We start from the raw sequence: 16,432 nt of genomic DNA, 5'->3' as shown, positions 1-16,432 counted from the left end.
TCCAAATGCAGTGCTGTCCAGACAGTAGGAAACACTGAAAATACTGTCTCGTGTATTTGGAGCTAAGCCTTTCTGAATAAATTAGTATTCAGCCAGTGAGGACACATGGAAAGAAACTTTGCGAAGTGCCAAAAACGACTTGTCTGAAAAGAATTCAGTAAATAGATTCCAGTGTCTGACAAGTGTAAGCTGTGCTGAATATTATCAGAGAGAGCAATACCCCTTAATCATGTGGACTGCTTTTAAGAATGGTAGCCTCTACCAGCAGAAGTCCAAGAAAGATCATCTGGAGGGTCCCAAACAGGCAAAACAGGAATGGTCATGGTGACAGATGCTGTCAACCCAGAGTACTCAGAAGTTGTTGTCTGAACCTTATCAATGCGTTATTTATTTTCAGATTTCTTCCAGATTGTACAAGGGTAAGATCAAGAGCATTTCTTTTAAGGAACTAAGCTAATGAGGATATTTAGCACAACTCCTAAACATATAAACCCTGCAGATAATGAGTCTCATTTGAATTTTGCTTTTCTAGCAAAAAGCAGACAGATTGATTTGACCAGCTTCATGGGACTTATGCCTTGCCAACAGACAAATGCCCTCCCTTTAGCTAAGGATCAGTAACCAGGCCAATCGTCTTCTCTAGTGCTTTGATGACAATTTAGGCCCTGTTTTAGCTTACTCCTTCACTTCTGCTGCTTCTGCTGAGCAGCTGGCAGCCAGAGGAGAAGGGGATCCCTCGTTGCTCTCACTGTTAGCAGCGCTCACACTCACCCCAGGCTCCACAGAAACAGAGGTTCCAACCCATGCACAGAGCAATGTAACAGGACTTCAAACCATAATTTTGTGGTAAGATCAAGTTAGCATTTCAACCGTGAGGTCTCTCAGGATGCAGAACTTTAAAAGATCAGCAGATACTAGATAACCACACTGTCCCATGCAATGAGGGGAAAAAAACCCATGAATAATGCAGTATTTCATTTATTTGCATGGGTGAAAAAAGGATCTGGGAAAATTGATGTAGTACTCATGATCAATAACAGCTGGAATTTAATCAGTTTTGATACAGGCCAGCAACCAAATAAATGCTACATGGATAAGGTCCTTCTCATGATGCCAACACGAAGGAAGAGAGGAGAACAGACAAAATGTCATCACACAGATTGTACCATTTTTAATCCCAGTGATTCATCTCAACCGGAGACTGTTACTGGAGATGCAAAGCAGACTTCATGGACCACCCTCAGGAGCTCCTTACCTAAACCTCCTGACTGCACACACACACATACAGACATTTTTTGAGTGGCTTCTCAGGAGTTACTTGCTAAGTGGCCCAATATCCTCACTATTACGGTGTCTGGAAATTAGCTGCTGGTCATCACCCCATTGAGCTCTCACCAGCATCCCATCACAGCCCACTCCGGGCTACTCCTGCAATTTCTTCCATCTCCACAGGTCACCTGCAGCATGGTGGTCTTCAACACCCAGAGAAGAAGAGAGGACTAGGGGCACGCTTGTGTTTCTGCTCATCTCTTCCAGCTAAAGCAACCCATCCCTCTTCAACTGTAAAAGATTTACAGCACCCAGAGGAATCCGACATCCTGCATCACAAGGCAGAAACCGCTCTGAACCCCCTGACCGCCAAGAATATATATCCAAAAGCCTCATCTGCTAGCAAATTTTGGCATTTGATGGGAGGCAGCAAATGCCATGCTCCCAAAGTCTCCTGTCTCTGCTCTCAATACTTTCTTAAAATGCATCCATACAGTTATATTAACATGGACGATTTTTTTTAAATGGTTTTAAAATGCTTTCAATGCACATGGAAAAAAAGAATCTATCATGTGGAATACCTGCCATTTAAAAGATATCTGAAACAGAGCAATACCGACTGGATTCAGGTGGTGATTCTTTCCAGAGGTCCCTGTGAGGCAAGTGACCCCTGCTAAATTCACACCTGCACATGGGTCTGATCTTTGCACACAAACCCATGACTGCATCTACAAAGCAGGTACCCATTCATGTGTACCTGCAGGACACACGCTGCCAAGAGACAGAAGGCGTGCCATTATTTAATGCACTGCTCGCATTTACCAGCTGTCAGAATATATCTTTAATCACTCAAAAGAGGCCACGTATTTTCCTCAGTTTACATCCTTAATATTAAAAGGGCCTGAGATGTAATTGTTTTGAACAGGGATTCCTAGAGTTGGCTGCCACAGCCTGTTGTTTGTGGCCACAATCTCATATGCTCAAGCTCAAGAGAGCTAAAAACCCAGTTCCTAGCCCACTTAAATTGCCACGGCAACATGGTTGCCCCTTCCGCCGTTTCCCTTTGCTAACAGATAAGAGGACTTTCGTACTTTCAGAGCCTGAACCCACACTTAGCCCTGCCCACTGGCGCGGAGTTGAGTGGAGGAGCAAAACTCAGCCACACCACCATCCTGGGTACCAGACACCATGGGACTAACAACACTTGCCGGGGGTGCAAATAACTCTTACTCAACAGGCCTGCTACGAAAGCCCAGACTGAGTCAGCCCTGTTTAAGGTCCAGGCAGCCTTTAGTCATTTTTCTCCCCTCCACTAGCAAGGACACCAACTGGCTCATCCTTGTGGTCTTCCTCCATTCCCCTCTTCTCTCAATGTATAAAACGTCTTCCGTCATTTTTCCTTCTACACACTACTCTGTCCATTCAGAGTCCTCTCCTCTGCTCATTTTTTAAGTGATGCCCGGAGGTTATAAATCTACAGTGCTCTCTCAAGGGCTGTATTTTCACAAGCAACCACATCCCAGTAATTTCCTTTCTGGAGTTCTCTGGCGTATCCTGTTTATTCTGTATCTATCTTGTTTGGATTGCAAACTCATCAGAATAAGGACCTTCCTGCTTTTTGTGCCCTATGCTGCTGGAAACATGGCTGGCGCTACCCAATTCATAGCTTTTAAGGACAGAAGAGACCACTGCAATTATCTAGTCTGACCTTTTGCACACCACATGACAAATTTCATCAAGTGACTTCTGCATTAAGCCCCTGATAATCCTCGTAGAGGTACACTGCTAACAGATGATGATGATGACCACACCATTTTCACTTTGCATTTTGCCTAGTTCAGCTGCTTATTTAGTGTTCCTCTCCTTCATATTAAAATCTTTCCAGTACTTTCAGAAATTAGCCCATTCGATTTTTAGAAGACATTCTAAAATACACATGTATCTTATTTCTACAATGTCTGCACTAAAACAGTTGTCACTAGTTACTTATTATACTTTGCATTTACCCTGTTTATACTTAATGTACCTGTGCTGAGATAAGATTTGTTCAGGAAAACAGAACTATAACATAAAACATAGACCTATAATCCTGCTTTTAAGAAAGTATGTCTGTAAAATATTAAAGAACTGAAATTATATGAGAATAAAGGGAGAGAATGAGCTGATGGCATTGCTGGCATGCAAGGTATTTTTGTGCTAAAAACACACATAGAAAACTCCAAATACCTGTATTAGCTTTAATGTACAACATGCTATTAAATGATCATCTTCTGAAGAAAAAAAAAGATCAAATTCCTTTGAGCCAAGTATTAAAAGCATTTTTAAAGCAAACAGACACAAGAAGAATCCTTACCAAAAAATCTGTTTCTCATCTGCCCAAAAATGTACTGGTTTCAGCTAAAAGTCAATCAATCAATACCCAAAGAATAAATTTTTTAAAAATGCTCTATCCAGCTATAAATATTTTGTTAACTACAATCATCTGGCAGTGGAGCACCACTGACCTAACTTCACGAGCATCTGTCAGCTGGTGACGGCCACAGTGCTGTCAGGAGAAAACGGTGACTCTTTCCTCATTTACCATGCGGCAATCGGAGAGACTGGAAGCAACCAGCCACAAATCACACAGCAAGTGGCACATTCTGGAGGAGAAAACAAACAAAAACCAAACACAACAAGAACAACAACCCCAAAAAAACGTACAAGGAAACCCCAGAGCCAGGTCTGCTCTGCACAGTGCACTCAGGGCTCTTGGAGGCTGCAAGGTACCTGAAGGCTCAAAGTATGAGGTGCAATGATTTTAGTCCATCACCACTAGATGGTTATCCACCAAATTCAGATTTCATTATTTCTTCCAAAAAAAATTGTATTAGCCCACCCATAGCTGAAGTTTCTACGAATACAGCATCATGCAAGCACAACAAAAGCACTTCCCCAATTATCTTTTAATTGCCATGACAACTCTGTTTTATTTGGATTTAAACATCATCCCGGGATGCTTATAATGCAAACAACACAATGTAGTGAGGCAGAATGGGAGTCAGTGAGACACTAATTTGCCTAACTCTTCTCCAAACCAAGTAATGCAGAACCCACAGCCAGCAGCTGCAATGACAGATACCAGAGGATTAAGAATCAAACCAAAACAAACAGTTCTTGCCGTCTGCATTTTTTAACAGGGGTGGCAATCCTCTCACAACTCCAGCAGGTCAGAAAACAGGTAGAGCTCTACCAACCAGCACAACTGTGCTGCTGCATCCCCATCTGCCTTCGAGACCGGGATTTTAATTTGCGTCATCACCCGCTCTGCACGTCGGCTCCCGGCTGAAGACACGCTGATTAACTGAAGATCTATGGCGCTTACCGTAACAATTGTGCTTCCAATTGTGCCCATAAATATCCATTATTAAACAGCTTTGCAGGACACTGGTGGTACTTGCAGCATGTTTAAAACTCCCGTTGCCCTACGAGATTAGGCTAAAACGATACAAGCAACACCCAGACCACCACGAAACTTGGCAGCAGCACTTAACTGCGATTGCCCGAACTGATGGGAGCTCAGGATGCTGTGTCTGTGGGTTGTGTTACATGTGGGACAGACACGTACTCAGCAGCAGCACCACCTGATGATTTCAGAAGATGTCTACGAGTACGTGCAGACTTCAGCAAGCACAAGTTAAAGTAGATGAGGACTCTGTGTCCTCGCTGTCATCCCGTGCCACCGGAATTTGCAGGACCTTGAGTGAGTAGACAAGCGTGTTCATGCCACCCTATCACACCTTCACCCAGCCTCCCAGACCAACGCTCACCCGCATCAACTCGTTTCCCGAACCCAGTGCAGATTCAAACAGAGGCTCTCAATCCCAGCATGAGAGGCAGAAATGTCAACTTCCACCAGAATCAAGATTCAGTGATGCAGGAGGAAAAAAAAAAAAAAAAAGAAAGAAGTAGCCTAATTTACAATCTTGTCATGATTAAAATGAAGAACTGAGTAATTGTTTTCAGACACAATAGGCAATTGTTGAAAGAAATGAAGAGAAGAAGACTCTGCAGCCCATCTTGGAGACTACACAGCAGTTTTGAAAATAGTCCATGGCTTCATCCATCAGGAATTTCTACCGCCCAACTGGCAACAACGTGACCGCAGCTGGTGGACACCATCACTGGGACTGACGCCTCCGTTTTCTGGAAACTGAGCAGCTTCAGCCCTCCAAAGCGACCGATTTACCTGCATGTTTTCCAAAACTACCACTACTAGGAGACCACTTTCAGTCATTCTGCAGGCAAAGAGAGTTTTGCTACATCTTGTTTTCTCCAAAGTCACACAGAGAATTTGTGGAGCAAAGATGAGCTAATTAGCTAATTGCCCATGCACTCTGCTTCCTCCTGCACCATGGGCTGGCTACTGCTCTAGCTTCAACTTCTCAGAGTTTTTGATGAGGGGAATCTGTCCCATCCACACTGGTGATTTTTACTGCCTTGGAAAAGCTGCATAACTGTTTTGTAAGCATCACTGATCATACACACCTGATGCAGAACATTGCAGAAGTATAGTGGGGTCTAGCCTGCAGTGAGCACACTCTGCTACAGCTTCTGTATCAGGATTCAGATATGCAGAGCTTAGATGTCTCCATATAAACCCCACTGATCTTATCCCTCCTCCCTCACCAAAAAAAAGAAAATAGTATTTTCAAGGCACTCTTCCACTCTCAGTGCAGCAGAAAGGACTCCGGATAGTCTCCAAACTAGCCAATAAACACGGGAAGCCCCAAACCTGCAATTACATCTGCCCATGGGGACACAGAGCCACCATCGCTCCAGGTAGCTCAGAAACAGAAGAGCTCCAGCACAGTCCCCCCTGTGTACGAAACCTATCATCACAATTGCCATGTCTTGTTTGCTTAACTTCCAGCACAGAACCAGTTTTGTTAGGATTTCATGGAGAGTGGAGTCAACCAAGTCAAAGACAAATGTCTAAAAACAGCACCAGGGTGGGGATTATTTTTTTTTGTTATTATTTTGGAACTGAGGTGCTGTATCAGCCTTTTTAACACAGAAAAAATAAGTTTTCCTCAGAAAGCTATATGCTTAAAAAGGGTCTGCACAAGTAAAATAACATATATAGGTGCATAAAAATACCATTAACTTCCAAAGTGACTTTTTGGGACTGGTCAGGCTTAGACTTATCAATACATCTCAGCAGTCCCCTCTAATAAATAAACCACCTCTAGTCACATCTGTGAGACAAATGCATAGAGTTTAGAGCTGCATGGCAAACCACTTCTGTAACAAATCACCCCCAAAATTTTGAACAGTGTATTTCATTTTAGTACCATCTCTGCAGAATGTGGTTAGTTAATCCCACATTTAACCCTCTTTGCCAACATTTGTATAGTTTCCGTTGCCACGCTGGAATCTGCACATAACATGATCTGGCTCGGTGCTCGCAGTGCTCCCGGGATCAATTACCATTTTATACATCAGTGTTTCATTACTGAGCCGCGAATGTCCTCCTGCCAATCATACCCTCAGCTCTGTGCTTCAGGAGTCTAATCTTTGAAAATTAGGTATTTGGCAAGATCTACTGTAAGAAAGGAAAACTGCCCGACTCATACTGTTTTGAACATATGCATCTTCCATTCACAAATACTGCCCTTGCAGTGGCCACTAGACGTTTTCAGCAATGTGATTAAAAATAAAGAGCGATGGTAATTGTGTAGTGGAAATGGGCTCTCATCCGTCACTTCTCTTGGAAAATAATGATCCCTCTTCCTTGTTACATTCACTGCAATATATCTTCAGAAAAGTCTTATAGAGATTAATGCTCAATCGCTGTAAATGAGCTTAGCTTTATTTATTCCAGGAGAGGATCTGGCCCCAAAATCCCGATAAGCTATTGCTCCACCAACCTTATTAAAGGAAAATCTTATATGGGAGCTAAGACAGGACTTCAGCCCTGTGCCTCACCCATAAACTCAGTGACGGAGATTTGGCATGCTTTGTATTAACAAGCCATGCCGAAGTGTGTACTGGGGGTCCTGGTGGACAACAGGATGACCATGAGCCAGCACTCTGCCATTGTGGCCAGGAAGGCCAATGGTATCCTCGGGTGTATTATAAGGCGGGTGATCAGTAGGTCCAAAGAGGTCCTCCTTCCCCTCTACTCCGCCCTGGTGAGACCCCATCTGGAATATTGTGTCCAGTTCTGGGACCCTCAGTTCAAGAAGGACAGGGAACTGCTGGAGAGAGTCCAGCATAGGGCAACAAAGATGATGAAGGGAGTGGAGCATCTCCCTTATGAAGAAAAGCTGAGGGAGCTGGGTCTCTTTAGTTTGGAGGAGACTGAAGGCTGACCTTATTAATGTTTATAAATATATAAAGGGTGAGTGCCATGAGTATGAAGCCAGGCTCTTCTTGGTGGCAAACAATGATAGGACAAGGGGTAATGGGATCAAGGTGGAGCACAAGAGGTTCCACTTAAATTTGAGAAAAAACTTCTTCTCAGTGAGGGTGACAGACACTGGAACAGGCTACCCAGGAGGGTTGTGGAGTCTCCTTCCCTGGAGACATTCAAACCCGCCTGGACATGTTCCTGTGCGACCTCACCTAGGCGTTCCTGCTTCAGCAGGGGCATTGGACTAGATGATCTTTCGAGGTCCCTTCCAATCCCAAACATACTGTGATACTTTAAATGAGGCTAAGATACAAGACAGCAAACACTATAAATCTTAGTACGATATGACAGATTAGTTGTTTCTGCTGCTCATCTTCAGCTTTGCTGCCTCTTCCCCGTGTGCTGCATCAGGTCCGCTAAACAACACAGGAAACTCATTTGCAGCAATGCAAATATCTGAAATATTTGATCCTTGGGCAGCAGCTCAGTAGTGGAGACACTGGGGAACGGAGTCACCGCACATGCAGAGAGACCATGCGGGTTCCTGGGGGGCGGGAGGCACCAGGGAAGGGAACCATGTTGCGAGGAGGGAGACCTTAGGGAGAAAGCAAGTGCGCTCTTAAAAACCACTGTGATTTCAGTCATCTGTTTTGAAACTGCAAGTGCTGTAAAGTGCCAACACACGAGCCACAACCACATGTTAAGACGATTTGTTTTAAATCACAGGGTCAAAATGAGAATCCTCCGTTTAACATTGCCGGGCTGGTATGCAGCTATGCAACCCACGCAACGCCACAGCTGTGGTCGTGAGGTCTCAAAAATCTACTCCAGTGGAGAGGAGAAAGCACCAGAACCAAAAATGAGGACAATGCCAGAGCTCTCACAGACTGGTGCAATCATCCCCACTCAGCTGTTCCTCTTCCCATCACCATTTAAACCCCAGCTGCATGCAGGCGGCAGGACAAAAACTGGCTTGCTGTTTGAGAAGGATTTTTTGCAGAAGCTTCACAGTTCAGCAGGTCTAAAGCTGTGGGTCAAAGCCTCTTACACTGGCCACCCAAAGTACAAATGTTCCCTCAAATAACCCTTCTTGAGAACTGGGGTTTTCCACGCCTATGTGGAAAGTAATTAGATTTCAAGCAGAAAAAATTAACTAAGTGATAAAAACCCTCTACCGTGCGACTTAAACGGCTCAGCCTCTGCAGAGCTCAGAGCCATTAGAAAAAAACGAGAGAATCCTGTACTGAAAAGACTGATACACAAACAACTAAATAGTAATGACCCAGTAATATGGCTTTTCCATTACTTCAACAGAGATTCTGTGAACCCAGTGTTGGCATCCCAATAAGCAAACATGTGCAGACAAGCAGTAGGGAACAGACACCAGGTATTAAGGAAAATAAAAATCCTACCTTTAGAAGATTCTTTAAAGGAAAAAGATCAGTTGAATACAGACTCCTCCTCCACATATTAATACAAGGACAAAACTCCAAATTGTCTCTTCAAGTACGCAAACACAGACCGAATTGTCACATGTGGATTTTTGTGGCTGGACAGCAAATGCTTTCCATTTTCACATCATCGTAGCTTGGACTCACTGCCTCAACTGAACATCTCACAGATGCCAATGAGTTTCTGATCTCCCACTGAGCCACCAGGAATGGCTTGTTTGCTCATTTTATCTGCTAGAATTCTCCAGGTGAGCTTTAAAGCTGCTGAACAAAGGAAACATGGCAGTTAAGAGGGGATTTGGAGTACTTCACCTCCTTCAAACACCTATTTTAGCAAACATCATACAAATACAGCCATCTTTCTCTCTGATACACGTGTCCATGAAATGCGTAAAGCTAATGCCCTAGATCTGTCGCATTCTCTATTAATAATTCAGATTACTGGCCATTTTAGGCATATTGCATATATGCTTCAAAATTTAGCCTTTTTTTTTTTTTTTTTTTTTAATGGCCCACTTGGTGTATTTGTTGCTTTTAGAAGGGCTGGGAGACCACAGTACTCTTCTCCCACCTGGAACTCTGCTTGGACAAGGCCCATAGAGATGATCTATTCTGGCCTTTTGGCACTAGCCACAGATAAAGGTTTTCAAGACCATTTCTGCCAGATAACACATTCATGTAAGCAAGTGAGATAGTGACAATACTATTTCGGTAATGACTTCAATACTTAGAGCTGACAGAATCGATAATTTTCAGGTCCAGTCATTCCTACAGTTTATAAGAGCATAAATTAAAAACGCCATCCTCACTTTACATTCACATCACTGGTTTCATGTATCTATAATTTTTTCCACATATATTTTTTTTTTAGATGAACAGAACCCTTCTCCAGGAACTGTTAAGTGTTGATAAGAACAGACCAGAATAAAAGCCATTTTTCACCCTCGAAGAGGAAATATTTAACATCACAGCTCTGACACGTGTGCTTGCTGCCAACACCCTGCACATGCAGTGCTGGCCTGCACGTGGATCACCCACCAGCCCAGCTCCACCATCCATCCTGTTTACTATTTAAGACAGACATTAGAGCCAAACCAAGCTCCACCTCCCAAAAGCCAGAAGAAGAGCATCTTACACAGATGTTGAAGTTCTGGTGAGAAAGACAAACTATAAACAGATTTCCTAAAAGATCTGCCTTGGGACAGTCTCATCCAGCAGTTCCGCTAATTCCCTTGCTAGGGAAAGTAGAGGAATGCGAACGAAATCTGCAGACAACAGATAGCTGGGAAAGTCTGTCAACTCAGAGGACAGGCAGAAGTTTATTCAGAACATCTGAGGACTAAAACAACTGACAGGACGCACAGCTTATAATAAAGCCAAGCACAGTCAGGCACTCTGGGATTAAAGAAATCTGTTCTGCAGCTTGGGAACTCAACAGTTGGAAGTGACATAGAATGAGAAAGTCTTCAGTGGTTTAGTGGCTCATGCCAAGCATGTAAAAGAGCCCAAGGTCTCAGTGAGACATCATAAGACATCAGTAAGGTCTCAGCTGGAACAATGTGCAATTTCAGGTTATTGAGTTCATGAAAGGTTAAGTGAAATTGGAATAGTGCAAGAAAAGGTCAGCACGATGACCTCTCTCATGAGACAAAAAGACGTTGGCTTTGCACCTAGAGCAAAACAAAGGTTCTCTTTGGAGGAAAAAGGAAAAGACAGAGAAGTATAAATCAGCCATAAAGAGGTTTAGGCTGGACTTGAGGCTTATATCCACCAGAATACTATTAGAGCAAAGCTTGCTAAAAGAAAAAATCAGGTAGGAGGCTGACTGTTCAGTGCACGAAAATCTAACAGCACAGTTGCCTGAGACAGCCCAAAACAAGGCCAACCACACAGGAGGTCCAAAGCTGGTCCCAATAACACCCCTCCTCACCATACACAGCCCAGTGAGTCCATCAACCAAGGTGCAGGAGCTGCACCACTACCCCAGAACCTCTCGGACCTCCCTCACCTGCCACTGGGACTTGTGCTGTCACCAGAGGGACATGGTGTTTAAGCATATGGAGAGCCCAGACATGTGCTACTAATACACAGTAAAGGCTACATGGGATATGAATAGGCTTCCCTAGTCACTACACCTTGAAAAGGGTATAACTTTCCCCAGAAAACTTGAGGTTATGCCCAAATCAAGTCCAAGGAGGAGGATGAAGGGAGGCTGGTGAAAAGCAAGGCAGTTCACTCAAAATGACTAGAGGCAGAAGAGAAACACCGCTCAAGGAAAGGAGCAGGTTGATGCTTCAGAGGGAAGAAATGAGATAGTTACGGCTGGAGGCTTTAGAAACCATCACTGTGATAGCAAGCGATTCACTATCATGCCTGAATTCCCCCACTATCCCCCAACATTGCCCAATAAAATTAACAGTGCAAGCAGGTTCAAGTAAGGGAAGTTTACAATCTTGCTCCTCCACATTAATCGCTGTTTCAAAGGAAAAACACGAAGTTAAAACGGGGATGAGGGGAGAGAAGGAAAACATAGAGGCTAATTAATGCCAATCACTATAAAAACCCATGACTGATGCTTTTGACACGACCCTTCCAGACAGTGTTTCTGCAGACAGTCAGTGAGCGTGAGACGAGTGCAAGAGTGCCATATCAAAAGGAGGGGGATACCCACACACCACCAAACCATCTTGCTCAGATATTTATATACAAATACCTTTTCCAGATGTTGCTGTGGAGACCTATGTACCACCTCAACAGCAACTTATAATGCCTGTGTAGCAAGGATAAACAGAAACCAGACTCCAAATGATTCTCATGCACAACTGCTACCAATAGGCTATACCTGCAAGGGAAGAAGACTACCCCTACGAGCTTTTCTTCCATGAACCCACCATCCCACTACCACCTCATATTTAGAAGAGCCACAAACAGCACTACCAGCTCATTCCAGGCTCCCCTTTTCAATCCCCCGATTATTTTGCCCACAGATGGGCTTCATATGTACTTTTTTTGTGGTCACTGTACTCCACTCGAGCTTCAAACCTTACAATAAAATGTACAGTATTTTTAGGTCGTTAGGTGAGACTTAAACTCTCTAGTCATGAGAAGAAAATCAGTCACTAGTCAAAAGTTTACAGAAACAGAAATGCTCAGTTTCCCTCTGTTCCTCCACCACGATCTGTTCCTTTCACTCCACTGAAACTTTGGGACTAGTGCACCTGACATCCCCTTCTTTAGGAAGAATTCAGAAAAGTCCTCATTGCAACACCAAAGACAACACCAAATACTGGCAGGAGGCTTTGCTAAGCAATGGGATCACATAGTGAAAAATTGTTCTTACATTACAGCTTTTGAGATCTGAATTGAATTATAAACAGATCTGTGAAGTGTTCTTAAAACTAATAGCATGTGTCCCCAGGTCCCTCAAGTACTCCTTTGCAATTCACCTGCAACACAAACAGCTGCCTTTGGCCAACTTTGTGTTTGTTTTTAAAGGGCAGCTGAGCTCACAGAAGACAATATAAAACATATTTTTCTCTGTTCCTTCAGGAGTGCCCCGGCTGCTCAAGCCAGCTGCTGCACTTTGCAGGCAGCTGGACTCTCTTAAATTTTAGTTTTAATGGCAAAACTAACTTGTCAGCCATGAACCAGATTCCAGTTCAGCTTTCTGCATCCTCAACAGCTGTTTCCAGAAGGCTGCTCAAACACCACGGCTGAGTGGCGGCTTCTTTAGAAGCTTCTTCCCCAGAGGACAACTTCCGAAAGCATCCTGGCCGATCTAAACTTCTGCCTTCAAAGCTGCACTGGAAGGTGCTTCATGGTTTTTAAGTGAAAGCAACACTTTAAAAGGATTGCAGCAGCTGGACTTGAGAAGACATGAGATACTATCTGCCTTTATCCAAAGTTTAAAACAGAGCCTACAGCTAGGAGAGAACAGGCACCTTCCCATAGAACCGGTGTAAATCACAATTTCATTTAGGTCCAACTGGACAGAGTGGTCTGAAGAGAGGTTTCCTTTTGAAGCCCCATAATTTCTGAGCTCCCCTGGAAGAGCCCAGCAACACCTCAAGCAGCCAGAAGACACTGCTACACGGACACACATGCATTTTCTCTACAAGGTCCATCCCACCTACCTCAGCTCACTGCCTTGTCCAGCAGGCACTGCAGAGTTCTTCCTTTGCTGCTCACAGGTGCATCCACCTCCCCAGAGAAGCATTTCTCCATCCCATCTGCAGGCCCTTTCTCACTCTTTCTTCCCTACTCTGCTATTCAGGCATCAGTGTGGGGAATTCGTCAAGGCACCACAATTTTAAGTCTTCAAGACCTCTTGTATCACTTCTGTGTCTTGTTAGACACCTGGTACCTGGTGGTTCCTACCAAAACAATTTTACTTCTTTCACATTTATTTCATGAAAACATGGAAAAGCTGAGGTGAGTTCAAACAGTAAGCATTTCTATATCCTTCGCAGCCTTCTTAACAGGAGATCTATAAGAAATAACTTCTCTTTGCTGAAGAAAGCAACTTTCCCCAATTTCTTATCAGTTGGCTTATCATCAATAAAGTAATGGAGAACTTACACTAGAGATACCACTTAGTCAACAAACAAGTCCATTCTGCACTCAGACCCAAAAAGGCTCAGCAAATCATGCTTATCCCTAGGTCACTGGTCAAGACCCACAGAATCAAGAAGTCATGTTCAATAAATATTTTCACATTAAGGAATCTGGGAAAGAACCAGAAACTTCAGCCAGTCAGATGAATATCCAGCAGAAGCCAAGCAGTCCCCTATGGTTACCCTGTCTCTGGAAGCTGGCCTCTTAGTAAGTCATTTACATCTCATGCTCATTCATATTTTAAACAACTCTTTTAAAAGCTGTTTCCTACATGTCAGTGTGTTTAAGGATCTCCATAACTTTTTGTTGTGGCTGTTGCATCCTGCCCCCCACTTTTCTTTCAGCTTTGACCTAGAAGAGCACAAGAGCTATAACAGGATCGCAAAACATCCTGTACCCAAAAGAGGAAGGTCAGTGTTCAAAGACATAGGACAAAGATCTTTTTGCCTGGTATCCTTACTCCCTCCTCAGACTGCGAGATCATCTGTGAACAACCAGCACAGAAGTTTGACCCCACCAAAGCATTCTTGACCATGCTGGATTACAGACAAGAACTGGAAAACGTGTTTCCTTCCTGTTCAGTAGGGCAAAATTCCTGCTCCTCTCTGCAACTCCTGTGTCAGCAACATCAACGCTGCCCTCCTGCTCTCACCAGCAGCTGTGGGGATTTAAGGATACATTCCCTGTCTATTTTGTACATATTCACAGTAGTACTTGGAAGCCACACCACAATTTCTTGAGACAAAAGGTCAAATTCTGCAAGTTGCTGCAAATCTTCAGCTCCAGTAGACTTTATCTGCTGCCAAGAGCTTCTCCATATTGTAGGAAGTGCTTGAGATGGTGTGCGACAAACCAAGTAAACTATGTCAATGTGAACCTAAATATCCAGAAAGTAATGCTGGCAGCTATGCAAACAGCCTTCCCCTTGCACTGTTCAACTTTTGTTTCAGATTTACATTAGATTTAGTCCATCACCCACTGTCAGGAAGAGAGTTGAATGTGAACTGTTAAAACACGGCATGGGTATGACATGGTGCAGAGCCAGCACACCTGGGCCAGCACACTCCAGCACAGGGCTAAGCAAACAAACCCATACTGCATCCCATCTAGGTCGAGGAGCAGCAGAGCCACCTTCTCCTGCTGCTCTGGTGATCTACGTGACCTGAGCTGGCCCTGCACTAAGACAACCCAGAGTGCTACAAGCACTTTCCCACAAGCAGAAGCTCTGAAGATGGACCTCTGGGACACTAGATGGACCAAGGCTGGATCCTGACACCAAAGTGTTTCTACACACCCCAGTTCTCTACAACTCTGGAAAATGGACTAGGAACTGTGCCAGCTTTTGGCTCAAGTGCCAAGTGACTTCAATCACTGATCACTAACGACGTCCACAGAGCACTCCGCAGAAATGGCAACATTTTCCCTGAATCTTGGCTTAAGCTCTCACTCATTTACTACATTGTGGCCCACAATAATGGAATTCCACCATGTATTTTAACTGAATGTATTACTCCTCATTAGCAGTCTCAGGCTGTTACAAGTCCTTACCCTAACAAAACACTGAGTGCATTTACTCCAGAAGTGACAACATTCCCACACGAGCACAATGTTTCACACCCATCAGGTAGAGCAGAGGTACCAAACCCTGCTCCATGGGTTTTACACCACCTCGCACGCAGCGCAGGCTTTGCTGTGGACTGTACCTCTCAGACAAGAGTGACAGACATCATAGGGCAAGGTCTGGAGAAGGAAGAAGAACACGGAAGAAAAAAAGTGACAGGACTCTGAAGAAACGTGGCTGAGCCCGCAGTGAATGAAAGCCTGTATGCATGAGTTCATGTGGAGGAGTCAGGTCACATTCAGGTAATTCAGACTTCACTAGAGTCCCTGCAGCCAGCACGTTCATGAAGCTGGCTGTAGGTAGGTCTCCAGTTAAACCCTGTGAAGCATTTTTCAAGGGTTGCTGTCTTTCTGCTGTCCTTCGTGACACACAGTACCCACAAAAGCATCCGTCTCTACCCACAAGTGTCAGATGGGCTACCGCCTGACGTTCTCTGCAATCACAGATCTACCAGGACTGTGGACTGTGCCTTAACTTACAAAACAAGCTTGGCTGTTGTTTTACAGGGCTAGAAGGAGGGAGGACACAAATACCAGCACCCAAACCAGCCATCAACTCTTCACGCCAAACAACCAGTTTTATTAAGGAAATAACATCTGAGCAAGACACGCCGCACACACATTCTGAAACTGAAATCTCTTGTAGATGATGCGTCTCATGGTGATAACGTAAATAATTCAGCTCAGTCTTCGAGGGTTGGTGGTGGTGGCTCTGTGGTTGTAAGCCGGCACAAAGCATGGCAAAAAGCTAGGCGCAAACTTCACAAGATATACAGAGCAAATCTGCTGAGAAGCATCTTTTTTTGCCTCTGTGGTGAACTCTGTGGACATAACAGGCTTTCAGAGGCTCTCCAATGCTCAGCCTCAAGTGAGAAGTTCTGGATAACTGGGGAGAAGCCCTGGGCCATCACAGCCCACCAGAGACTGTCCTCTTCCCAGGGCTTCTCTGCTGCCAGACTGCTTGTGTAGGGAGGAACATCCCTGCATGCAAGCAGGGGACACTGCACTAGGGCAAGAAAAATGTGTTCATAGAGAGGCTTATATCTACTTTGAGAGTGCCACACAAGTAAAAAAAAAATAACAA

General features: G+C 44.2%; 1 protein-coding gene across 8 annotated transcripts in view; it reads right to left on the bottom strand.

Annotated features, from left to right (window-relative positions):
• Positions 1-16,432, bottom strand: part of PDZD2 (PDZ domain containing 2) — a 203,301-nt gene that overhangs the window by 98,302 nt on the left and 88,567 nt on the right. Inside the window, exon 2 of one of the 8 annotated variants that reach the window (XM_071802554.1) lies at positions 9,076-9,375. The exons of the other annotated variants lie outside the window; for them this stretch is intronic. The gene's annotated coding sequence lies outside the window, so the exon portion shown is untranslated. The remainder of the gene's footprint in view (positions 1-9,075; positions 9,376-16,432) is intronic. 8 annotated transcript variants of the gene reach the window in all.

Source organism: Patagioenas fasciata, chromosome Z (genome assembly GCF_037038585.1).
Source record: "Patagioenas fasciata isolate bPatFas1 chromosome Z, bPatFas1.hap1, whole genome shotgun sequence".
In the NCBI taxonomy this organism is placed as follows: domain Eukaryota; kingdom Metazoa; phylum Chordata; class Aves; order Columbiformes; family Columbidae; genus Patagioenas; species Patagioenas fasciata.
This window is presented reverse-complemented; position numbering and strand designations above follow the sequence as displayed.